Source organism: Phyllostomus discolor, chromosome 6 (genome assembly GCF_004126475.2).
Source record: "Phyllostomus discolor isolate MPI-MPIP mPhyDis1 chromosome 6, mPhyDis1.pri.v3, whole genome shotgun sequence".
In the NCBI taxonomy this organism is placed as follows: Eukaryota; Metazoa; Chordata; class Mammalia; order Chiroptera; family Phyllostomidae; genus Phyllostomus; species Phyllostomus discolor.
This window is the reverse complement of record NC_040908.2, coordinates 122,082,182-122,108,609: the sequence shown is the minus strand read 5'-3', so window position 1 is coordinate 122,108,609 and position 26,428 is coordinate 122,082,182. Positions and strand designations below refer to the sequence as shown.

Below are 26,428 nucleotides of genomic sequence, written 5' to 3'. Positions count from 1 at the left end.
GACCACTTTCTGCCTTCTTGCTTTTGGAGTTGCTTTAGTAAATGTAACTAAGGAATCGAGTTTCCAAACATGAGATGCTTAACAAACTTTATACTCTTAAGAAACAGGACCACCACCTTCTCCACCCTGAACTCGAAGTCCCTACACCTAAAAAACAAACCAACACCTTAAGTAACGTGGGTCAATTGGGCCATGTTATTCCTTACATAAAAAACACTCAACAGCCCTGGCTGGTATGGCTCAGTGGACTGAGCACTGGCCTGTGAACTGAAAGGCTGCCAGTTCAATTCCCAGTCAGGGCACTTGCCTGGGTTTCAGGCAGGGTCCCCAGCTGGGGGCCTTGCAAGAGGCAACTGATATCTCTCACACACTGATTTCTCTCCCTCTCTTTCTCCCTTCCTACTCTTCCCTCTAAAAATAAATAAATGAATCTTTTTAAAAATTAGGGGGAAAAATTCAACAGCTAACACCATGCAGAATAAAATCCAAATTTCTGGCATGATACTTAGGTTCCTCTTTAAGATCCAACCATCAAACTTCTCCATCTTTATCTTCAACTCATTCCTCTAAAATAGGGATCTCCAACCTCCAGGCTGTGGACCAGTACCAGTCCAGACCTGTTAGGACCCGGGCCACTTAGCACAAAGTGGGCTTGAATGAAATATGTTTGACCATCCCAAAACCATCCACCTCATCCTTGGGAAAACTGTCTTCCATGAAACCGGTCACTGGTGTCAAAAGGTTAGGGTCTGCTGTGTTAAATATCCTCTATCTCAAGAACACTTTTCCCAAACATGCCAGGCATTGTCCAGGCTCTGTGTCTTTGCCCATGCTGTGACCTCCTCCAAAATGCCCTTTCTTCTAAACCCACTGAACTCCTTCCTATTCACCCTTTGTAACCTGGCTCAAATGCCTTCTCCCTTCAGAAGGTCTCCTTGTTCCCAATTCAGGAATAGTTGTTTCCCCTCTACATGTTTCCATATTGCTTGTTCCTCTACACATTTTATTTCATTTCTCTTTGGGTGGATGCTAACTACATACATGTTTCACTGGACTCAGCTCCTAGAGAACAGAAACCACCTTATACACCTATCAGCTCCATTCCAGCACACTGCTTGCACACAATAGGTGCTAAATGCTGCCTGGCTGAATTAGAGCCATCTGGGCCTAATCTATCGAATTCTTTCAGTGAGGTAGCCAGTAAAGTCAATTGTCAAAGAGAACGATCCCTCCAATTTAAAGTCACATACCTAACATGAGTCACCAGCAAGAATGTCATGGACCTGCCACTTTAAGAGGACTGGAAAGCTGACTTGTGTTTACACAATCCTAAATAAAACTAAAGGGCACTGAGGGAAAGAAGAGAAATGGGGAGATTAAATAGGGAGATTAAGAGGTGTGGACTCTTCAGGTTACCTCCTCCTTGGCTTAGAGCCCAAATCTTTCAGCCTGAGGCCTTGCAAGCTGTGCAAGCAACATATTCTCTCTTTGGGTTCACTGTATGATCTAAGTATTAAAAAGCATCTGATTAGGCCCCTTTGTCTATCCAGCAACTGGCCCTGCTCTTGGGCATTTAACTTCAAACTGTGGTTACATGGGGTTCTTTCTCTAAATGAATCCCCCTGCACCAATCATTAAGAGAATCCCTGTTAAAGAAAGGCTTAAAATTAACAGCAGGGAACAAAGTCTCTAAATCTTCTAAATCACAATATCCACACTGTCCATTCTGATGAAATTCACCCCCACCTCTTTCAAACAATAGGTCCTCTCAGGGAATAACTTCTCAGGACTAGCATGTCCTGTGATTGTTTTTCAGGAGAAAGCTCCCAGTGCTGGCTTCTCATTAAATAGCTAGTTCATGTTCGATCACTCAGCTGTGACTGCAAGTATACAGTAGCCACTGTGATTTAGGTGCTAAAAAGGACTTCCACTCCAACAGTCAGGCAGCCTAGAATAAATGGATACTTCCCCACCTCAAACCGCATTAGGCCTACCTGTTTTCAGATCTAGAACTCTTCTTTTTCAGTATAAAAATAAGGGAAACTAGTCCTAGAGCAAGAAAGAGAACTGCAAATGATCCTATAGTGACTTAGAAGAATCTGTGACAGGGCTGCCCAACACCTTATTTAACTGACTAGTTCTCAAAGAACCACCTTTTCCAGGAACAGATTCCAGGGTACTACAATTAGCCTAATTTAAATGCATATGAGCTGCTTAAAAATGTTCAAGGTAACTTCTGAAACATAAATACACAATATATTTAAAATGCAGATATAAAATAATTCATCTCTTATGTTTAGGAAACTATTTGTTATATGCAAACTATTGTTAATGTTCTTAATTCAGTAGGATTAAGCCAAACGTATGATTATTAGTGGTCACAATTTTTCAGTGTAGTAAACAACACTCACATTTTATTACTGAAATAAACAAATAAATAAATGCATTCAACAGAGCCGCTTTGCTGTGACACTCCTACTCCACCGTGCCACACATCCCCATCCTTTTTCAAATCTAAACTGCTGACTAAATAAATAAAGTCAATGAAGTGACACGATAAATCATTTTTCCTACAAAAGATAGGAGCTACCAAACCATCTGCATCAGCCTTAAGGACTTTAGGCTGTGAGTCTTCTGGAGATGGGACTTCAATGGCTCCTCAGCTACAATGTCTTACAGCAACATGTTCCAACACTTTCTGGTCCTCAATACACTTGTGATTTGGAAGGACTACCATGATAAAGGCTAATTTTCTCTACGATCTAGTCACCTTATCCTAGAAGCAAGTATATACACAGTGAGTATAATGGACTGATACCTTTTAAAACAAACATTTCCAGTATCATTAAATCAAATAAAAACTGTAATCAAAATAGTCAGTCTCTTTAGGAAGTTTACTTATTCTAACAATATTACCATTGCTAGAAACATTAGGTCTCCGAGATCAGACAAGATTGGGCACATTCAGGGTGGTATTGCTGTAGATTTATTGCTAGAAATATTGGGTTGGCCAAAAAGCTTGTTTTTTTTTCCCATAAAATAAAAGACACATTTTTCATTTTCACCAATAACTTTATTGACTTGGATATTTTGAGTATGTTGGCTATCTCCCACATGGTATAATGTTGTTCTCAATTAATGTCTTGATTTGATCACTATCAATTTTAACTGGTCTACCTGAAGGTAGAGCAATGTCCAGCAAGAAATCTCCAGGGTGAAACTTCACAAACCACTTTTGATACGTTCAATCATCATGGCACCTTCTATATACACTGCATAAATCTTTTTTTGCATTTCCATTGCAATTTTACCATTCTTGAAAAAATAAAGCGTAGCATGCAAAAAAAAGTTGTGTGTTTTCTTCCATCTTCAATATTAAAATGGCTACACAAAAATTAAGTTTTTTAATGCACAATGATTGATATGACAGCTGTCACAGTAGACTCTAACAAAATTGTTTCGAATGAAGTTCAAGACAGCTAAGCACTATCAGAGCCATCTTAGAGAAAAACCAAAAGAACTTTTTGGCCAAACCAATATTTACAAAATACTCCTTTGGGAAGTGCCTTTAAAGTCTACTCAATGCGAGACAGAAACAAAAACTGTCATACCTGGTACATCAAAAAAGGTACTGCATGCCCTGGCTGGTGTAGCTCAGTGAATTGAGTATGGGCTTGCAAACCAAAAGGTCACTGGTTCGATTCCCAGTCAGGGCACATGCCTGGGTTGTGGGCCAGGTCCCCAGTACCAGACTCAGGAGAGCTCTCTTTCTCCTTCCCTTCCCTGTCTCTAAGAATAAATAAATTAGAAAAAAATAAATTAAAAAAAAAAAAGGTATTGCCTTGCTTGACTTTCACAGTTATCTTCTGGCTGTTTCCAAAAATTGAATCTACTAAACAAAAGTGAAGATTTACTATTACTTTTGAAGATATTTAAAAGACTGGCTTAGAAGCCAAAAATGGAGTGCGGGCTGCGAACCAAAGCGTTGCAGGTTCGATTCCCAGTCAGGGTACATGCCTGGGTTGCAGGCCATGACCCCCAGCAACCGCACATTGATGTTTCTCTCTCTCTATCTCCCTCCCTTCCCTCTCTAAAAATAAATAAATAAAATCTTTAAAAAAAAAAGGCAGCCAAAAATGTTCTGAGCACTGACAGCATTACCAGAATAAATGTAAAGATTGAGAACATAATTACTATGAGGGGGACAAACTTATAAATGTCATTGTCTCACAATTACAAAGAAAGGGACAAGATATTTGCAATATATGTCACACATGTTAAAAGTAAACTATTATGTTATTTTACAATCACACAATATATAATCATAAACTGTGCCTGTGGAAGAAATTTCCTAGATCATATAATCCCAACTGTTCAATCTTACATATGAGAAAACTCTAGTCCACTGAGGTTAGGCAATTCGCCCCTGGTTAGTAACAGGACCAGAAACCCAGTAACCCCAACTCCCAGCATAATCCACAAACATATCCCAACCCATACACCACCACCCCTATTCCCTATTCCTCACTGCTCTCTTTCAAAGGGAAAGGAGATCACTTGGAGCACTAAAACTCGCCAAAAATGGTTCTGAAACCCAGTAACTGAGGAAACTATGGCTTATGTCTAGGACCTCTCCACAGTTGACCTTATGGGTATGAACCACTGTTTAGTGTCTGGCTCACAAGAATTCTGGGTAATCTACCTCATAGTAGAGATCAGTGAAACTTCTGGAAACTCACCCTACAGCTAGAAGAATATAAACTACTCTGTGTACCTCCTGTAGCAACCCATTTTCTTCAAGTAATTGAAAGAAGGTTACTATGAAGAACTTTGAACAGGGAACAAAAAGTAGTAGAGCTTCTATTCCAAAAAAATAGCTGACCTATAGGAAAACAGACAGGGCAGGAACCATCTTGACTTACCTCCTGGTGGACAGCTTCCTCAGGCCTGGAACAAAATGATTCCTGGAAGTCTGGCTTGGAATTAGCCTTTACCCAGGGAGGGGGCAAAGAGACAGGAATGCTTGTTCATTCCCCCATTCCACCCACTGTTGGTCAGCTCAGCCTCACATCATCCTAGGTAGCCCCAGCATTCTGTAGATCAAACAGCAACCGGAAGGGAAGACACATAGCCCAGGTCAATGGGGTAAGTCAGTGGCAAAGCAGGAAGAGCCACTGGGGCAGAAATTCTGGCCTCTGTGGCAAGACTGACAAACCACACCCACCTGTGATGAGCACTTGGAAGGCCCTGCCCTATCAGGATTCTGGTCTAGGAAGCAGGAAAGGTCCTTCTTAGGAGGCTCCACACTACTCTCATTTCCAAGTGTGTTTCTCCTAACAAAAAAAAACCTGCCATGATTTTCTTCTGCCTAAAGCACCACATCTAAATTCTTTGGCTTAATTTTCCAAGTCCTCCATTATATGGCTTCAATTCATTTTTTCAACCTTATTTCCCACTATTCCACAGCACACACTCTAAACTAATCCAGCCAGTCTTCCCACTTCTCTCTGCGTGAGCCAAGCCCTTTTCCATTTCCATGCCTTCAGTTACCCAGCAGTGGTAAATTCAAACACCTTCAGGAGTTATGCAGGTAACAGAAATAAATGTTCCAGTGGAGTACAAGGCAGAACTGGAGTGTTGCCCCTGCCCAAAAACATTAAATTACTTTAATTCACATTTTTGTGTAATATTTCACTGTGAACATCACAATCACATTTAAAATAATTATCAATACTCTTTACAGCTTGCAAGTGAGGACATTTACCCAAGATTAGACAGCTAGCAAAATGCTAGGAAGTCTCTATGCCTGTCTCAAGCCAAAGCAAGAGCTCTAAAGTATTAGGCTTCCAAATGGTACGAACACCACGGAAAATACAGAGCTCTGAACTCCGAAGAAGAAATTCATGTTTCATGATACACAACCCTAAAAGTGAAATGGGAAACCCAAACAGCAGCTTAGCTAGCCATATGCCAACTACATCAGATTCTGTCCATCTTCCTACCAGTCTTTCCCAGTTACTCCAGGTCTTCCTGAACTCCCTCTTCTCTCAATTCCTGTAGGGTTACAGATGAGACAACACAACTGAGTGCAAAACTAAATACTGACTCCATGTGTTTTCTAGCTTCACTAATCAACTAATAACTTAATTAATTCTACCTAAACTGTTTAACCTGACTCTAATCAAGAGAAAACAATCATACAAATCCAAATTCAGACATTCTGCAAAAAACCAGCCTGAACTGTCTAAGAATGTCAATGCTGTGATAGACAAAAAAAGCATTTAAGATTAAAAGAGATTAAAGAACTGTTCAAGGTTAAAGGAGATCATGATCATGATAAAATCTTGACAACTAAATCCACGTATGATCCTTCAATCAAAGCTGAACTGAGCCCTGACCTGTGTGGCTCAGCTGTTTGGGCATCATCCCACAAAGCTAAAGGTAGCTGGTTCAATACCCAGTCAGGGCACATGCCTGGTTTGCAGGTTTGGTCCCTGGTCGTGACGCATATGAAAGGCAACTGATCAATGTTTCTCTCTCATATTGATGTTTCTCTTCCTTGCTTTCTCCCTCCCTTCCCCTCTCGCTAAAAATAAAATCTTTTTAAAAATCTTAAAAAAACAAAAAGATTAATTGAAAAAACATAGATGAAAAACATCACTGGGTAAACCTGAGAAATCTGAACTAGTATTGTATATTGGATGTATTGAATCAATGTTATTTTTCCTTGTGTGCTAATTGTACTGTGGTTATATAGTGGACACTTTGTTGTTTAGGAAATAGTTGCTGAAATGTTTAGGATAAAGTAACCTGATATTCACATCTAACAGTCAAAAGGTTCATAAAATGAAGGGTAGACAGACAGCAAATGTGGCAAAGTATTAACTGGTGAGCCTCAGTGGAGAGTATGTAAGTACTTGTCACATTATTTTTGTAAAGTATCAGTAGGTTTGAACATATGAGTATTTAAATATTTGTATGTTATTCCTATGAAATATCTGTAGTTTTGAACAGTTTGTAAGGAGGAAAATCCTTACTATATACTTCTCTATATACTCAGCTCTGTAACTCTATAATAGGCACTCTTTACATATCTGCTCACTGTCTAAGAAAACTGGGCTTTGGAGGTCAACAACTGGACGAAGTCCACTTTGCAGCAGTCCATCAGGGGTACACTGACAAACTCTTAGGGAACAAGAGGTTTCCCTTAAACTTATATTGTTGCACCACAGGAAAGATAGAAAAGCAGGCAATCAGCCCTGTCTGGTGTGGCTCCGTGAAGTGAGTGCCGGTCTGTGAACCAAAAGGTCACAGGTTCAATTCCAAGTAAGGGCATATGCCTGGGTTGCAGGCCAGGTCCCCAGTTGTAGGTGTGCAAGAGGCAACCGGTAGATGTCTCTCTCTCACATTGATGTTTCTCTCCTTCTCTTTCTCCCTCCCTTCCCCCCCCCAAAGTAAATAAATAAAATCTTTAAAAAAAGAAAGAAAGAGAAGCAAGCAATCAAAGCTATTATTACCTCACCCCCTCACTGAGGCCATCCGGAAGTTGGGCATTCAACAAATGCCCACTCACAGGGCAGAGTGCAATTGCTACCCACACACAGGACCAAGAGCCGAGTCATACTGTATCCACCAAAACTTGACGGCCTGTGAAACAAGTCTCTGGCCAGTCACAGGAAAATACTCAAGTTGTCAAAAAAAATAAGCCTGAAACACGCAGTCTTTACTCCTCACCAGATAAACCAGTCCTCAACTTCAATAAGGCAAAAAAAAAAGAAAAAAAAAAGCAGCTACAAGACTGAATCACTGGCATTTCCTCACTGGCTTCAAAGAAACTGGCCCTTAAATAGGACAGAAAGGGAAGCCACCACAGCTGCCAACAGAGGCTTCAACCCAGGAGCATGCCATGCAATATGCCCTCTCTCCCTTGTACAACAGCCAGATCATTTTACTTCTGCCAAGTTGTCCCTTATTAGAGCAAATGACTGCCCAATGGCCACCCCTTGACCTTGACTCTCTCCTTCCCTCAGTGACAGCCAAGATACTGCCGTTTCCAGATAACTCCTTCCCCAATTTAGCAGAAGGAATAGCAAAACCATTTCCCCCAAACCTCCATCAACAGAAGGCAGAGCTATAGTGGTGTAACATAGAGCTTGCTTCTGAAACCTACCTTGTTCCGCATTTTTACCAAAGATAGAATGAAAACAGATAAGATAAGGACTCCTTGCTGAGCTTTGGAATTCTAAGCTGTGAAAATGGAAAATACAATGTTTTTAGATCTGATGTTGGCAAAAAGATCTTAACATGCTTGATGGTACCAAAATGACAAGATACAATTTTTTAAAGGTTTTTATTTATTTATTTTTAGAGAGAGGGGAAGAGAGGGAGAAGAGTGGGAGAGAAACATCAATGTATGGTTGCCTCTCACATGGCCCCCATTGGGGACCTGGCCCACAACCCAGGCATGTGCCCTGACTGGGAATCAAACCAGCAACCCTTTGGTTTGCAGCCCAAGCTCAATCCAACAAGCTACACCAGCCAGAGCACAAGATATAATTTAATAGGATTAAATATAAATCCCTGCATTTAGAATAAAAGAAAGAAACTAACACAGGTTGGTGGAGACCCGGTACTGCAGTTTATATTAAACCAGAAGGTTGCTTTGAGCGGGTGGGGGGAAGGCTATCTACAGAGGGAGATAGAGGAGAGTCTGTTACTACAGACACTTCCAGTGAACATGAATCTGACAGAGCTACCAAAAACATCAATGCATGTTTTGCCACTCAAGGCTCAGTTCACAAGAGTAGAAGACAACTCTGTGCCCCACCTTTGAAAAACAAAGTCAGAGTACATGCAGAGGAAGAATGACAATCTTGGTGAAGGGTCTGAAAGTCATACTGTGGCAAATGTGAGGGAAGAACTATAGATGTCTAACCCAGGGAGAACATGAAAACTTTTTTTCAAATATAGGCATGCTTGTCATGCAGATGAAGAGGAAAACTGTGTGTCCTGCAAGAAGGCAAAACTAGAACTAGTAAGAGGCAACTACATGAAGGCAAAATTTCGGTTTGACATAGGGAAGAACTTACAGGATGATAAAGACCTTAAGAATACAGGATAGTAAAGACCTTAAGAATATGGAACCCATAATGCTTGGAGTAGAACACCAACTCTAACAACTTACAAACTGTGCATGGCTTTGGGTAGATTAATCAGTTTCCTTGCCTATTAAAGGGAATAGTAACAATAACAGTACTACCTCATAAAGCTTTGGGAAGCAGTTCATGTAAAATGCTTAAAGCAGTGACTGGCTCACAGTATACGCATATGCCAAAAAAGAAAAAAAATAGCTATTGCTATTACTGACTACTGATATAATCAACCAGATAACCCAAAAATATTCCTACTAAATGTGCCTACAAATGCTTAGAAAATATATAATAAACATCCTTTTGGTCTGTGCCAGTTAAGTCATTGTCTCTCAGCTCAACACCTACCCAGTTATGCTCTGCTCTGTGATGCTAGGGCTTGGACTCCACCAACTCCACTCACTCCACCTTTGCCAGCTGGCTGCCGGTTAGGTTCTGACAAGAGGGGGTGCTAAAGGAAAATGGAAGGCAGGAGGAGGCTACAAAGGATTCTTCCTGTGACTTGCTATTTCTTGACAGCAGCTATTGATTTCTCCTGGCTTCTTTCTAAACTCCCAGACCAGCTCCACTGTGCCCTGTCAGAGGCACTAATACAACAGCTGGGCGGGGCTGAACCAAACCCAGCTCCTCCAGGCCCCTCCTGTGAGCTCCTGAGAAACCAGCAGCACCAGGCAACACTCTCTCCTCAGAGAATCAGGACAGAGGTAACACCAGATCCCTCCAGACTTCTAGGTTCTGATAACCCCAACCTTCCTCCTTTGGTTTTTCAGTCCTGGATGAGGAAGCTGCTTAATGCAGTTCCTACAAGGGTTTAAATTAATTCCTTTCACTGAGTTCACTCTACTAAAATAGCTACATGTGGTTTCTCTTTTCTTATTGGATCCTAACTGATATACTTGTATAACTAAACTGAGCTCACAAAAAAGTAAAGGAAACCCCAGGAACTAGAAACAAAAACTGAAAACGGGATTAGTAAACTAGCCGATGACATAGTTGTCCTAGCAGCGTAGGTATCTATGAACTGTTCATAGCCCAGGAGACAGATCTTGAGATGTCACAAAACAACTGAGATACCTATATAAAGATTGATACCTACAGTAAAAAGATAGACTAGGGGGAAAAAAATCTACCCACAGGGGAATAAGGAATCTTGCCTAGCATACCTGGTAAAATGGGAGGAAGAAATCTAGGAATTCAAAACCATAGAGGTGTACATGAGATGGATTTGCATTAAAAATTTATACTAAGCTTGTGCCCTGGAAATCCACAAATAGAAAAAATTACACACATTTCGGTTCCAGGTTGATAATAGCACTGAGTGCCCACAGAAGCATACACAAAGTTGCTCCAGGAGATATTCGAACAGCCAATAATATATGAAAAGATGTTTAACGTGATCAGGCATCAGGAAAATGCAAATCAGAATCACAGTGAGATAGCACTACACCTCCACGAGAAAGGTTAAAATTAAAAAGACTGACAATACCAAGTATGTCAGTAAAAACATGAAGCAATTGGAGCTCTCTTATACTGCTATGGGAACATAAAATGGTACAACCACTTTGGAAAACTGGTAATTTCTTAAAAAGTTAAACATACACCTGCAATATGACCCACCCATCCCACTCTAAAAAGACAGGAAAATCCACCCACTCAAAACTTTGTACATGAACACCCACAGCAACTTTATTCACAACATCGACAAAATGGAAACAACCCAAAAGTCCATCAACAGTGAACAATAAATGAAATTGTATGATATAGCCATATAACAGACTAATACTTAGCAACAGAAGGTAAATTATTGTTTTTTGCAACTAAACAGATTAATTTCGAATGCATTATAGTACATAAAAGAAAGCGGACACAAAAAAGCACACACTGTATAATTTGACTTTTATAAAATTCTAGAACATGCAAATTAATCTACAGTGGTTCCTGGGGCTAAGGTGGAGGAAAGATGTACTGTAAAAAGGCATGTGGAAACTTTTGGGAATGATAGGAATGATCTGTATCTTTTTTCCTTTCAAAATTTTTATTGTGGTAAATACACATAACAAAATTAGCCACATTGTTTTTAAGTGCACAGTTCAGTAGCACAAAATACCTTCATAATATTGTGCAACCATCACCACCATCCACCTCCATACATCTTTTAATCTTGTGAAACTGAAATTGTATATCCATTAAACAATAATTCCTCATTCCTCATTCTCCCCAGTCCCTGGAAAACACCACTCTACTTTCTGTTTCTATGATTTTTGACTACTCTAGGTACCTCATATAAATGGAATCATTATTTGTACTTTTAAGACTGGCCTATTTCACTTAGCATGTCTTCAAGGTTCATGCATGCTGCAGCATGTGTAAGAATTTCTTTCCTTTTTATTTTTTTAAATATGTTTTATTGGTTATGCTATTACAGTTGTTCCCCCACCCCCCCTTATTCCCCTCTACCCTGCATACCCCTCCCACCCACAGTCCCCACTTTAGTTCATGTTCTTGGGTGTACAATAAGCTCTTTGGCTTCTACATTTCCTATACTATTCTTAACCTCCCCCTGTCTATTTTCTACCTACCATTTATGCTACTTATTCTCTGTACCTCCCCCCCCCTCCCCTGCTGATAACCTTCCATGTGATCTCCATTTCTGTGGTTCTGTTCCTGTTCTAGTTGTTTGCTTAGTTTATTTTTTATTTTAGGTTCGGTTGTTAATAGTTGTGAGTTTGCTGTCATTTTACTGTTCATATTTTTTACATCTTTTTCTTAAATAAGTCCCTTTAACATTTCATATAATAAGGGCTTGGTGATGATGAGCCCCTTTAATTTTATTTTATCTGGGAAGCACTTTATCTGCCCTTCCATTCTAAATGATAGCTTTGCTGGATAGAGTAACCTTGGATGCAGGGCCTTGTCTTTCGTGACTTGGAATACTTCTTTCCAGCCCCTTCTTGCCTGCAAGGTTTCTTTTGAGAAATCAGCTGATAGTCTTATGGGAACTCCTTTGTAGGTAACCATCTCCTTTTCTCTTGCTGCTTTTAATTTTAAGATTCTCTCATCGTCTTTAATCTTGGGTAATGTAATTATGATATGTCTTGGTGTGTGCTTCCTCGGGTCCAACTTCTTTGGGACTCTCTGAGCTTCCTGGACTTCCTGAAAGTCTATTTCCTTTGCCAGATTGGGGAAGTTCTTCTTCATTATTTTTTTCAAATAAGTTTTTAATTTGTTGCTCTTCCTCTTTTCCTTCTGGCACCCCTATGATTTGGATGTTGGAACGTTTCAAGATGTCCTGGAGGTTCCTAAGCCTTTCCTCATTTTTTTTAATTCTTGTTTCTCCGTTCTGTTCTGGTTGAATATTTTTCTTCCTTCTGCTCCAAACTATTGATTTGAGTCCCAGTTTCCTTCCCGTCACTGTAGGTTCCATGTACATTTTCCTTTATTTCACTTTTCATAGCCTTCATTTTTTCTTGTAATTCTCGACCATATTCAAAGAATTCTGTATGTATCCTGATTACCAGTGTTTTGAACTGTGCATCTGATAGACTGGCTATCTCTTTGTCGCTTAGTTGGTTTTTTTTCTGGAGCTTTGATCTGTTCTTTCACTTGGGCCATTTTTTATCTTGGGACACCTGTTAAATAGTAAGGGGTGGAGACTTACGTGTTTATCAGGGCAGGGCAACCCCTGTGGCTTTGTTGTGATGCTGTATGTGGGGGAGGGATCCAAGAGGGATCAGTGCCACTTGCCCCGCTCTCTGCCAGTTTTCTGTCACTTCCCCTGCTACTCACAATCAAATTGGGCCCTTCTGGTGCTGATTCCCAGGTGGGTGGTGCTGATTCCCAGGTGGTTGGGTTTGTGTGCTAGGACCCTGTGGGTCTCTCCAGAAAACTCTCCTGTGAGGCTGGGAGTTCCTCCTGCTGCCACCTCAACCCCCATAGATGTTTGCAGTCAGAGGCTTTAAGGCTTTATTTCCCCACACCAGAACCCTGGGTTGCGAGGTCTGTCTCATCCCCAGTTGTTCCTCCCAGTTTATCCACACAAGTGTGGACCACCCCTTCCACAAGCCGCTGCCTTGCCCACCCCGATCCTCCAGCCACCACCTTGCTACAAGTCCTTTCTACCTGGCTGCCCATCTCTGCCCCTCCTACTATTCTGGATGAATGTTTCTTCTTTAACTCCTTGGTTGTTGGATTTCCATTCAGTTCAATTTTTCTGTCAGTTCTGGTTGTTTTTTGTTTTTAAATTTGTTGTTCCTCTTTTGGTTGTGCAAGGAGGCACAGTGTGTCTGCCTACACCTCCATCTTGACTGGAAGTCCATTTCTTTCCTTTTAAAGGCTAAATAATGTATGTATGTATATATATATCATATATGTAATATACCTCACATTTTGATTATCTATTCATCAGTTGATGGACACAGGTTGCTTCCATGTTTTAGTTAATGTAAATAATGCTGCTATGAACATACGTATACAAATATCTCTTTGAGACTCTGTTTTCAGGGGGTTTTTTAGCGGGGGGTATATACCTAGAAATGGAACTATGGGATAAGGTAATCTGTTTTAATTTTTTGAGGAATCACCATACTGTTGTCCACCATGGCTATTCCATTTCACATTCCTACAGTACGGAAAAGTTTCCAATTTCTCTACATCCTAGTTAACTATCATAATGGGTGAGATAGATCTCATTGTAGTTTTGATTTGTAATTCTCTAATTATTAGTGATGTTGAGGATCTTTTTATGTGCTTATTGGCCATTTGCATGTCTTGGAGAAATGTCTATTAGAGTCCTTTGCCCATTTTTAAACAGGTTGTTTGGCTTTTTTGTTAAGTTTTAGAACTTCTCTATATATTCTGGATATTAATCCCTTATCAGATATATGATTTGCAATATTTTCTCCCATTCTGTCGGTTGCCTTCTTACACTGTTAACAGTGTGTTTTGATGCACTTTTTTTTCATTTTCATACAGTACAGTGTGTCTATTACTCCTTTTGCTGCTTCTACCTGTGATATATCGAAGAAACCATTACCAAATCCAATGTTATGATACTTTTGTCACACGTTTTCTTCTAAGAGTTTTATAATTTTAATTCTCAGTTAGCTCTTTGATCCAGTTTAGTTAACTTCCGTACATGGTGTTAGGTTAGGATCCAAATTTATTCTTTTCCATGTGAATATCCAGTTTCCCCAGTTCCATTTGTTGAAGGCTGTCCTTTCCTCACTAAAGGTTTTGATACCCTTGTCAAAAATCATTGACTATATTTGAGAATGTTTATTTGTGGACTCTCTATTCTCTGGTCAGTATGTATGTTTTTATACTAGTACCACACTGTTTTGATTACTGTTAGTAAGTTTTGAAGCCAGGAATTGTGAATCCTCTAGCCTCATCCTTCTTTTACAAGACTGTGTTGGCTATTTGGGATATCTTGAGATTTCATATAAATTTTAGGATGGGTTTTTCTACTTCTGCAAAACATATTGCTAGGATTTTGAAAGGGGTTGGCTTGAGTCTATGGATTGTCGTGGGTAGTATGGATACTGGCCATCTTAACAATACACATCTTCCAATACATGAACATGAAATGTATTTCCACTTATTTATATCTTCTTTAATTTGTTTCAGCAATGTTTTGGAATTTTCATTGTATAAATCTTTTACGTTTTCAGTTAATTTCTAAGTGTTTTGTCCTTTCTTATGCTATTGAAAATGGAATTGTTCATGTAATTTCATTTTCAGATTCTTCATTGTTAGTATATAGAAATGCAAATGACTTGTGTGTTGACACTGTATTTTGCTACTTTGCTGAATTTACTTATTAGTTCTAGCATTTTTTTATGAAATTTTCAGTTTTCTGTAAAACTCTGAAGATCATATAATCTGTGAATAGAGATAATTTTACTTCTTCCTGTACAATTTGGATGCCTTTTATTTCTTTTTCTGGCCTAACTGATATGGCCAGATCTTTCAGAACAAAGATTTAAAGAATTTTTGTAACTTCATAAATTCCCTGTTGCTTATTATGACTTAAGTGAGATTTTGTTTACTTGCTTGTTGTTTTGTTTTTCAGTCTTTGCAGTTTATCAAGCAATCTTTTTTTTTACAGATTTTATTTATTTTTAGAGAGAGGGGAATGGAAGGAGAACGAGAGGGAGAGAAACACTGATGTATGAGAGAAACATCCATCGGTTTCCTCTTGCATGCGTCCCAGTTGGGAATCTGGCCCACAACCCAGGCACATGCCCTGACTGGGGAACTGAACAAGCAACCTTTCGCTCCTCGGGAAAACACTCAATCAACTGAGCCGCACCAGTCAGGGCCCTTTTTTTTTTTTTTTTTTTTCCAAATCCTCACCTGAGGACCTTTTTTTTTTTTCTTTCATTGCTTTTCAAAGAGAGAGGAAGGGAGAGAGAGAAATATCAATGCGAGAAAGAAGCATCTATCAGCTGCCTTCCTACATGCACCCAGAGTGGGGATCGAACCTGCAACCTTTCAGCTACAGGACAATGCTCCAACCAACCAGGGCTATCAAGCAACCTTAAGTGTTACAGGCAGTGGTAGCCGGAAGTTTGTTCCTTTCACTCTGTATCTTGACTGTGGCAGCTTCTTATTGGTCAAAACATTTGTCAACACTTTTTCCTTTAAATAAAGTTACTTGTACATAAATTACAACTAAGCAAAGTTGATTTTTTTTTAAACTGCTCTTGGGAGAACTGACCTCAATGCAAGCTACATAAGATTACCATACATGATACATCTCTAAATATGAGCTCACCACAATTACAAAATACTTGAGGAAACAATTCATCTTGAGCAAGAGTCAGATACAACAAATTCCCTGATCAGCTCTGTTTAGCCATCTGAAATAGGGCTTTGCCCCTATCCTAACAGTTCTAGAACTCAAGTCTTACTTCTAAGCATTCTTTCCACCTCCCTATTCCATAAATAAGAAAGAACATTCTAAACAGAAATGCTTCTTATGTGAGCTTTTGAGCAAGAGCTTCTAGTATGGGGGGAGTAGAACTTTTGGCTTCAGATTAAGAATCAGGCATTACAGCCCTGGCTGGTGTGGCTCAGTGGACTGGGTGACAGCCTGCAAACAAAAAGGTTGCTAGTTTGATTCCCAGTCAGGGCACATGCCTGGGTTGCAGGCAAGGTCCCCAGTAGGGGCTGTAGGAGAGGCAACCACACATTGTTTCTCTCCATCTCTTTCTCCCTATCTTCTCTCTAAAAATAAATAAATAAATAAATAATCTTAAAAAAAGAATCAGGCATTACAATTAGTCATCATTTGCTTGAACTTGGGCCCCCTAAGTAATGTGCCTCTTCTTCTACAGGAAAAAAATACCACATACCACACAAGAACAAAAAGAGAGGGTACACATACACTCATCCCTGCTGACTGAAAGCTACTTTATGTAATCTGAACATTCTCTCCAGGTTCCCATATATTCACCTCAGTACTGCTCTCCACAAGGTAGACAGCCCCAATCCCCTTACCATTGAAGGTTTCTCCCCACCACAGAGTAAAAGATACACTTGATAATCTTTAACTTTGAATATACAAGACTAGACAACCGACACCAGAGAGTAAAGCATGTGAAGGAAGTAAATATCACATTTTCAGGAGGCAGTGCCATTTCAGACAAGAAGAGAGCATAATACTGAGGTTCAAAAGCCGCTAAATGAGATGGAAAAGCCATGCTCCTATCCCCTTTCAGCCCAAGAAAACTCATTCATTTCAAAGGATACATTAAATGGCCATGCTGAGTCTCATATCCTACACAGGCATAGAATACGGGAACAAAAAACACTCTATCTAGGACAACATGCAGACTCTCTCTCAGAACACCAAATGAAAAGCACTACCTCAAGGTTAAGCAAAACAGGCTATCCAGCCCTGGCTGGCGTAGCTCAGTGGATTGAGCCCCGGCTGCGAACCAAAGTGTCGCAGGTTCGATTCCCAGTCAGGGTACATGCCTGGGTTGCAGGCCATGACCCACAGCAACCGCACACTGATGTTTCTCTCTCTCTCCCTCTCTCTCTCTCCCTCCCTCGCTCTCTCTCTCCCTCTCTAAAAATAAATAAATAAAATCTTAAAAAAAACCCACAGGGTGTCCAAAGGGCTCTTTCTAGCCAACAACCTTCTGAGTCACTTTCCCACTGACAACCTTCACAGTCACAGTTATAAATTTGTACTCTCCAGAATGTTTCTGTGAAACATCTTACCTGATTTGACCCTCAAAACAACCCCAGGAAGTAGGTAATGCAGGTGCATTCGTTGTTTACACACGAAAAATGAGGCTTACAATAAACTAAGTGACTCTTCCAAAACAACCTGTACCCTCAACACAGTCTCTTTCCTCCCCTCTGGTGGTTCTTATTTAGGCCCAACCCTGAAAAGTCCCAGTATAGCTTACCACGCACTAGCTATGTAACCCTGGCAGAGTTAAATCTCAGACTGTCCATCTGTAATAAACTATAATAAGGTTATTAGGCCCCGGACAGGCAGCTCAATTGTTAAAGCGTTGTCAGATAAGCCAAGGTTTTGGGTTGGCTCTCAGTCAGGGCACACACAAGAATCAACCAACGACTGCATAAATAAGTGTAACAAATCGATGTCTCTATCTGTCTGTCTCTCCCTCCCTCTTACCTCTTACTCTGTGTCTAAAATCAATCAATTAAAAAAAAACCAATGAATGCATAAATAAGCAGAACAAATCGATATTTCCCTCTCTCCCTCTAAAGTCAATAAATTAAAAAAATAAAAACAATACAGGAATATTAAAAAGATCCACATAAAGGGTGTGGCTGGGACGTAGTTGGTGCTCAGAAAATGTTTACCACTTTCTGCCACTATTATTAACAATAACAGGCAAAGGCTTCCCATTATAGGATCCCTCTTAACAAGCCTTTTGGAAATCAGCACTTTCCACACCCACCTTCACTCGCACGTTCTCTCTCAGATATAATTCCAGACACGCCCCCAAACAGACTCTACCCCCAAGGCACGCCTTGCACCTCCCCCTCCGACAAATCCCTCCGCTCTCAGACCTTACCCGGGATGGATTCTCCTCAGCCACACTTCCTTACAAAGGAGGCCTTCCGCTTCTAGCCGCCTCTCCAGTACCAGCTCCAGGGCTGGGCATTCCTGTGGGCCCCTAGGCTGAACGGCAGCCGCGGGCCCGGGCTGGTTACCTGCCGCGGGTTCCCGCTCGCCTCCCGCTTTCTCCGGATTGCGTTCGGCGAGGGCTCGCGCCAGCGCTGGGAGTACACAGTTAGTTTAAACTATGGCCCCGCCCCCTCACACCGCGCTCTGATAGGCTCCCGTGAGCTGGTGTGCACGCAAGGGCACGCTTGAAGACCCAGGAAAAGGAAGTGTGAGGGCCACTGGGAAAGAAGAAGGGGTGAGAAGAAGGGGAGTCGCTACTTCCGGCCCCCCCTCGAGCTACTTGAGGGCAAAGACTACAAATCCCAGCATATCCACGCCCCTGACAAACTACAGCTCCCGATAGGGATTGCAGCTGTGTTTACGGCGTTTGGCCAGCATGTTAGTGGCGTAGGCAGTTACCATGGAGTTGTGCTGGGTAACCTTGAGGTAGTGAGTGGGACGCGGAGGCTGGAGGGGCAGCAACTGCGGGTGAGTCGGGCGGGAAAATGGGATACTCGTTATAGGGAACAAAAGTTCTGTGGAGAGAGGAAGAGCACTTCCTTTCTCGGAGACCTAGGACTCCCCCCTCAACGCCCCGCCCCGCAAAAAAAAAAAAAAAACCTTTCCCCTCTTTCTCAGTAATCAAGACACAACACCCAAGTGGGTGGGATAGACAGGCGGGGAAGGGGAGGGAAGGGCACTGAGATACTTTTACAGATTACGGGGTGCTTAAGAACCTCCTCATCACAAATACGGGGCTCTGTATTACAAATGCCTCAATTCCCTGACACCCTGGGAGATCTGAAACACCCTGACATAGGGCTGGCTTTCCTGATGAACCCTGAGGGTCCTTGAAGACCCTGGGTCTTCAAGATCTGGGAGTAACATCAGAGTAAAATCACAGGCCCTACCTAATACTGCTCATGTAAAAAACTTTATGGGCTTGTACTAACCCCTTTTTCTTCCAAGCAGGAAGACCTCAGGGTAGATAGAGCCTCCTCAGAGTGTCAGCAGGATCTTTCCACACACTTACTAGAGGTCCTGTCCCCAAATTGCCACTTCTCCCTACACCTCCTGCATGGTCTGCTTCTCATAGATGTTAGAGTTTCATTCCTTTTAGTCTTCATGACAAACCTATTACATTTAGTAACTTACCCAGCGCTTTCATATCCAGTGTGTCTTTTGAGCTTTGTGAATCAAGGATATTTATCCCCATTTCACAGATTGGAAAACTGAAACCCAGACAGGCCCAGTGACTTGCCCAAGGCCACACACCAAGTCAGTGACAGCTAGGACTAGACCCCAGTGTGCCAACATCCAGCCAAGTCTCCAACATGAGCCTACAGCCTCTAGTTTAAAAACTTGTTTCAAGGAGTAGGAACTGTCCCAAGGAAAAGAAACCTGTATGGCCTACCTTGGATTATTTACACTTCAGCCTGAAGGAGTTTCAGATACTTCCTTGAAAGTTTAAATAGGAAAGGGAACTAGAGAGACTGAAGGCAACAGAAATCAGCAGGAAGGAAAGTCTGGCTATACAACACCCACGTCTGATGCTGCCATATTAGCTGGTTTCTGGCTGTCCTCTAGCTCTGGTGCTGACTGGTCCATTGGTCCATATCATATCTTAAAGACTCCCCAGGCTTTGTCCTAGGCCCACTTCCCACCTCACTCTCTATTCTTTTCTTGAGTATTCTCCTCCACATCCACAACCTTGTTTACCACCTGTATGCAGATGTACACAGTGTATATCCCCAACCCAGCTCTCATCTCAAAGCTCCAGGTCTATATAGTCAATTGCCATTTCAACAGCTCCTTCAGGATATGCCAAAAACAACCCAAACTCAACATGTCTGCATCTGAACTCATAATCTCTGCATACTGCAAACTTGGACTTTTTTCAGCATTCTCACCTCTATCCACCATTACAGAAGTCAAAAACCTAAACGTTTCCCATTCATCATAAAGTCCTTATAGCTTTACTTCTATAGTGCTAACTACAGTCACATCCTTCCTGCCTTCCCTCCCAGCCACTTTGCACACTGCAACCAGAGTAATCCTTCAAAAATGGGAATTTGATTTTTTTCACCTTCCCCAACCAGCCCCATTTAAAAAGTTACCTCATGGTTTGCTATTGCTCTTAGCATCATCCGACATCTCAGTCTGCCTCTTGCCCACCTTTTATCCCCTCCAGTTATATGGCCTTCTTAAGGTCTTCAAATTTTCCAAGTAACCTCTTACCATAGAGCCTATTATTTCTGCCTGGAGTGTTCGTCTCCTCCCCTCCATCCATCACTGCAGTTAATCTGTACTTATTTAATTTGTACTTATCCTTAGTTTCTTCTCTAAAAATTCTTCCCTTAAAATAAAATAATAATAATTAAAATTTAGCCCTGGCTGGTGTGGCTCAGTGGATGAGCACCGGCCTGTGAACCAAAAAGTTGCTAGTTTGATTCTCTGTCAGATCACATGCCTGGGTTACAGGCCAGGTCCCCAGTAGTGCGAGATGCAACCTATTGATGTTTCTCTCACATGTTGATGTTTCTGTCCCTCTCTTTCTCCCTCCCTTCCCCTCTGTCTAAGAATAAATAAATAAAATCTTTTAAAAAATTAAAATGTAAAAAAAAGATAAAAATGTCTTCCCTGACTCCTCAGACCAGGTCAGAGCACTCATTGGTAGTAACCCCATGTCCCTCTCCTTTATAGTATTATTCACTGTAGCAATTTTTGATGTTATTTGTTAAGCACCTACTACTTGCCACCACTGTAGGGATATAATTATGAGAAAACCATGGTTCCTGTCCTGGTGAAGTTTATGGACACACAGATAGTAAGCAGATCACTCTAGTGTTACGAGCACTACCATGGCAATAAGTACAGGGTGTTTGGGAAGCCCAGAAGAAAAGTTCCACATCCAAGATTTGGGCATCTGAGTAGGCTCCTCAGAGAAGATGAAACCCAAGCTGAGTTGTGAAGTAAGAATTGGCAAGGCAAAGGAGGAAATAACTGTATTACAAACAGAAAAAGCTGGCTGTGCAGAGGACTTGAGGCGGTGAGGCAACTTCAAGTACTTGTGTTTAGGTGGACTGCAGATTTGGAGGTGAGGGTAAGAGATAGGAGTAGAGAGGTGGGCAGGAGGTAGGTTCAATCCTCGGCCTCCCTTTGGCACTTGGAAATATAACTTTCCAGATGACAGACCATTTGGCAGGCTTTTCATAACATTTTTTATTTTTCTTCCATCTGTAACCTATAAACAGAAACCTCTCTAAGCCAGGCCATTGAATCTCCTTTCAGATGTCCTCATCTGATGACTACTCAAAACTTTCTGTGCTGTCATGTTGCTGCTTACCTGAAAGAAGGCAGGAACAGGCTATCAACAAATCAAATTGCAATTGTTAGTTATTTCCAAAAACTGAAAACATACCCATCAACTTGGGATTAGTTAGTTAAATTAAGTAAATAAAGTAATAGGGTACACACAAATTTTACAGAATACTCTGTAGCTATTAAAAAGGGTAAGAGTACAACAATTTGGAAAGAAAAAATAGATTACAAAGGAATAGACAGTATGTGTTTTATTTTTATTTTAAAATATACACAATTTTGTTATATATGTATTCTAGGAGATTGTATTCCCAAACTATTAGCCATGATTGTTCCTGGAGAGTGAGGAGGAGATTCAGGCTTTTAGTTTCTATTTCATGTACTTTTTTGTGTTTATTTGACTTTATTCAGTGATCATGTTAACTTTTTATTTATTTATTTTGATTGTTGTTCAATTACAATTGTCCCCATTCGTGCTAATGTTCTAAAATTAAAAAAAGGAAAAGAGTAAAAGATACCTCTAATTTGGAAAAAAGAAAATTCCCAAACAAGTCAGGTATGCCCTTAACCCTGTCATTTGTCAAGTCAGTCAGCCTGGACATATGAGGAAGCTGCTGAGATCTGACTAGTTCCTGGTTACAAGGCAGAATAGCAGATGGGAAAGACTGAATCCAAAAACAGCCACTGGAGTGAGCAAGGCAGCCTAAAGGCTTTGTCAGTTCCCCCAGCAGTCAGGCTCACTATGTGACATTTTGACGACATCATTCATTTTCATTTCTTCTTTTTTCCACTTATTCATTGGTCCATCAAGCTCTTAGTGAATACCCCTTCTTTGCCAGGCTCAGTGCAGGGTAATGGAGGGAAGAGAAAAAGAAGTCTGACTACTACCCTTGTCCTCAAGCTTTCAAGAAGAGTATAAGTACCCTAAGAAGTAGGTTATAAAGAAATGAGTATAAGGCCTACAACTGCCTCAATTTATTGAGCACCTGCTGCAAGACATACAATAGCTCTCAAGATAGGGTATGTCTGTTTTACAGTTGAGGAAACAGGCTATGATGAAATTTCATTCAAAGTACAGTAGAAGCCTCTATCACTTAGCTATTGCTGTAAAACAAACCATCCCAAAACATCATGGCTTAAAACAATAAGCAATTTTTATTGCTTTCAAGTCTCTGAGTCAGCCATATGTTCCTTCCAATCTTGGCTGGTTTATTCACTGGCTCTCTTTCACATACTTCTCACCTGCACATGTTTCTCATATCCTATCAGGCCAGTCATGTTCTCTTGGCACTGGCAAAGAGCAAGAGGGCAAGCAAGCAAGCCCTCTCTTTAAGCTTCATGTTTACCAACATCCCATTGACCTAAGCAAGTCACATGGCTGAGCCCAGCGTCAGAATGGATGGAACTAAAAGAGTAGGCCAAAGAGGATAGAAACGGGAAACCATGACTAGGGATCATCGAGGTAATCAAACACTGGATGTAGTGATGAATTTTTTTTGTTTGTTGTATTTATTTACTTTTAGAAAGAGGGAAGGGAGGGAGAGAAACATCGATATGTGAGAGAAGCATCTACTGGTTGCCTCCTGCACATCCCCAGTTGGGGGCCTGGCCCACAACCCAGGCATGTGTCCTGACTGGAATCGAATCAGCAACCTTTTGGTTTGCAGGGTGATGCTCAGTTCACTGAGCCACACCAGCCAGGGTTGATCAACTTTAATTGGGAAGAAAGTCTTCATCATAAAAGGTAAACAAGAGCTGAGCATTGAAAACAGGAGAGTATTCACTAAATAGGCAATCATTCCTTAGAACTGGATGCAGGCCGGTTTGCCACAATCAATAGAAACCCAGCAGGTTCTTCCGTGCTCTTGACAGACAGGGTTCTATTATTTGTACATTGGCTTCATCCCTTCTGGTCAGGCACAGGGCAGCAAGCACTCAACAAATGTTTGTAGAATTGAATTGAATATCTTACTGTGAATGTGGTGTGGACTGAAACAGCTAAACCTCAAAGCCAATTGTTAGATAGAGTAGCTTAGTATCAATACTCCCAAAACAGAAACCATGTACTTGGCAGTTTCTCATTCAAACATCTTGCAAACATTTCCTGAGTGCCTGTTGTAAGCCAGGCTCTGTGACAGATGATGAATAAGACATAATACTAGCTCACAGCCTGGGCTGCTGTTTAAATGGAGATGGTTAATAACCCCTTTGAAGTGGCAAATTAAAGGGCAAATAAACCCTTTTGAAGGAGCCCCAAATACTCAGGGCTCCATTTTTAATATTAATTCATCCCCCCAAATGCATCTGGAGCCAGTGCTACCCAAAATTAGAAGTTCTTAAGAACTGCACTGAAGTTTTCTGATAGACAAGGAGACTAACATTAAAAATCTGCCATTAAGCCCTGGCTGGTGTGGCTCAGTTGGTTACAGCACTGTCCTGTAACCAAAAGTTTGCAGGTTTGATTCCCATTCAGGGCTCACACCTACATTGTGGGATTTGGTCCCTGGTCCAGACATGTACTGGGGACAACCAATGTTTCTCTCTCTCTTTGAGAAAAGAAAAGAAAAAAGAAAAGAAAAGAAAAGAAAAGAGAAAAGGAAAAGAAAAGAAAAAAGGAAACCCTGGCTGATGTGGCTCAGTGGATTGAGTGCTGGCCTGTGAACCCAAGGGCTGCAGGTTTGATTCCCAGTCAGAGCACATGACTGGGTTGTGGGCCAGGTCCCCAGTAAGGGGTGCATGACAGGAAAGCACACATTGATATTTCTCTCCCTCTCCTACTCCCTCCCTTCTCTCTCTAAAAATAAATAAGTAAATTCATTTAAAAACATACAAATTTTAAAAAATCAATGGAAAAAATGTCCTTGGATGAAGGTAAAATTTTTTTTAAATCTGCTGTTAAATATTTTAAGCTAAAATTCATGTCCAGTAATGTAGAACTCTAGGAACCCAACCCAGGTCTTACTTTGAAAAAAGTATCCAACCTTACTCAAAGGCATCAGACCTGTTGTAGATTCTCAAGGGGAATGGGCTTCTGTCTAGATGAGAACACAAGTCAGGTTCCTCTATCTCTTCAAAAGAACGATGTGTTCCTTGTTGTCTGTCTGTGTATTTGCTATCTAAAAGATTCAGATCTCCCTAATCAACAATCCATGCCCACCTGGTCACTGCCACACTTGATACGTGTTCAGCTGTTAAGTGACTGAAGCCCACACTTCCCCAAAGCTCACTTGAGAATGCTATTTTTTGAAAGGGAGCCATTCACTTTTCACTCCTCTAAACCAGCGATTTTCACCCAGTGTGCTGCAAGAACTTTTAAAACATGCAGTACCTGACTATTTAGTCGGGTGCTGACTTCTTTTCCCTTAGTTTGTCAAATTAAAAAATGACAACAGCTGAAGTCTTTCTCCCAGGCTTTGGCCCTGTTTCTGGAGATGAAATCATGTGATGCCTGGGATTTGATTCAAAACAATCTGGAAAGTGGGAGTCGATCATTCTGACAAGTCTCCTGAAAGGAACAGCTAGCTAGCAGGAGCCAAAACCTTTTTCATTTGGTCTCCTGGCAAAGGCAGAGATCACACCAGCAAAGCAGCTCCACACAATATGATGTGCCCTCTAGGGTGCCCTCTAGGGGTTCCTTGGATGAGTATGTATTGGAAGACTTCTGGATGAACCTGAGTGAAGGAAAAGATGGTCATTTCAGTTTTACAGAGGAACAGATGCAGGAGTTCTTGAAAGATGATGATCTATCAAATGAGGATGAGGAAAGTTAGTTGTGTAGCTATGGACCAGTAGCTGAGACTCCTGGCCTCTTCTGATTGCCTTCACGAAGTACATCAATTGATCATGGACCAACTCCTATGAAACCATTAAACAGACACTTTGCACTAGAAAAGAATTTTGTGGAATTAACAGTTATTGTACCATTTAATCCAACAGTTTGTGATGCTTCATAAAGACAAGACAGATACATGCAAAGATATGAAAACCCTCCTCCTTCGGAAAATCGATGAGAAAAGATAGTCTTAGCCCAATTAAGAGCAAATGTTGCACTAATTCTGAAGAGATCATTCCCAATAACTCTGCCTGGGATGGGCCCCTGCTCCCTTCTCCTTCAAATAATAACTTTTTTCCTGACCAGTGTGGTTCAGTTCAGCATTCTGCAAAGTGAAAGTTCACTAATTCCATCCTCAGAGAGCATTCCTGAGTTGTGGGTTCAGTCCCTGGCTAGGGCGCATATGAGGCCACTGGTCAATGTCTCTCTCTCACCTGGATATTTCTCTCCCTCTCTTTCTCCCTCTCCTCCCCTCTCTCTGAAAATAAGTAAAATATTAAAAAAAAACACAAATAATTACTTTCAAATAACTGTCCCTGATAAAAGTATGACTGATAGTAAGAAACCTACACAGATATTGGACCCTTCAGAGACTGTTCATGTTGGGTCATCCTGAAGAAATGGATCACATAAATCAAGTGGTGAAATGAGGTTTCTAGTTGCTTCAAGTTCTTGATATTTTTAATGTATTTTATTGATTATACTGTTACATTTGTCCCATTTTTCTCTCCCCTGTATTCCCCCCTGCCCTGCGCCCCCCCCCCCCCTCCACTGGCATTCCCTGCCCCTTAGTTCACATCCATGGGTTGTACCTATAAGTTCTTTGGCTTCTCCATTTCCTATACTATTCTTAACTTGCCCCTGTCTTGTACCTGCCATTTATGCTTCTTATTCCTGTACCTTTTCTCCCATTCTCTCCACCTCCTCCCCATTGATAACCCTCCATGTGATCTCCATTTATGTGATTCTGTTCTT

The 26,428-nt window shown here is 41.1% G+C and overlaps 1 protein-coding gene and 1 pseudogene across 5 annotated transcripts in view; both read left to right on the top strand.

Annotated features, from left to right (window-relative positions):
• Nucleotides 1-18,696: 18,696 nt before the first annotated feature.
• Nucleotides 18,697-26,428, top strand: part of LOC114498646 (leucine-rich repeat-containing protein 51) — a 26,925-nt gene continuing 19,193 nt past the window's right edge. For 2 of the 5 annotated variants that reach the window (XM_036028867.1, XM_036028870.1), the window contains exon 1: nucleotides 18,714-18,789. The gene's annotated coding sequence lies outside the window, so the exon portion shown is untranslated. Of the gene's footprint in view, nucleotides 18,790-26,428 lie in introns of all 5 variants that reach the window. The other 3 variants (XM_036028869.1, XM_036028868.1, XM_036028871.1) reach the window with 3 other exon arrangements.
• LOC114498867 lies at nucleotides 21,089-25,825 on the top strand (annotated as a pseudogene).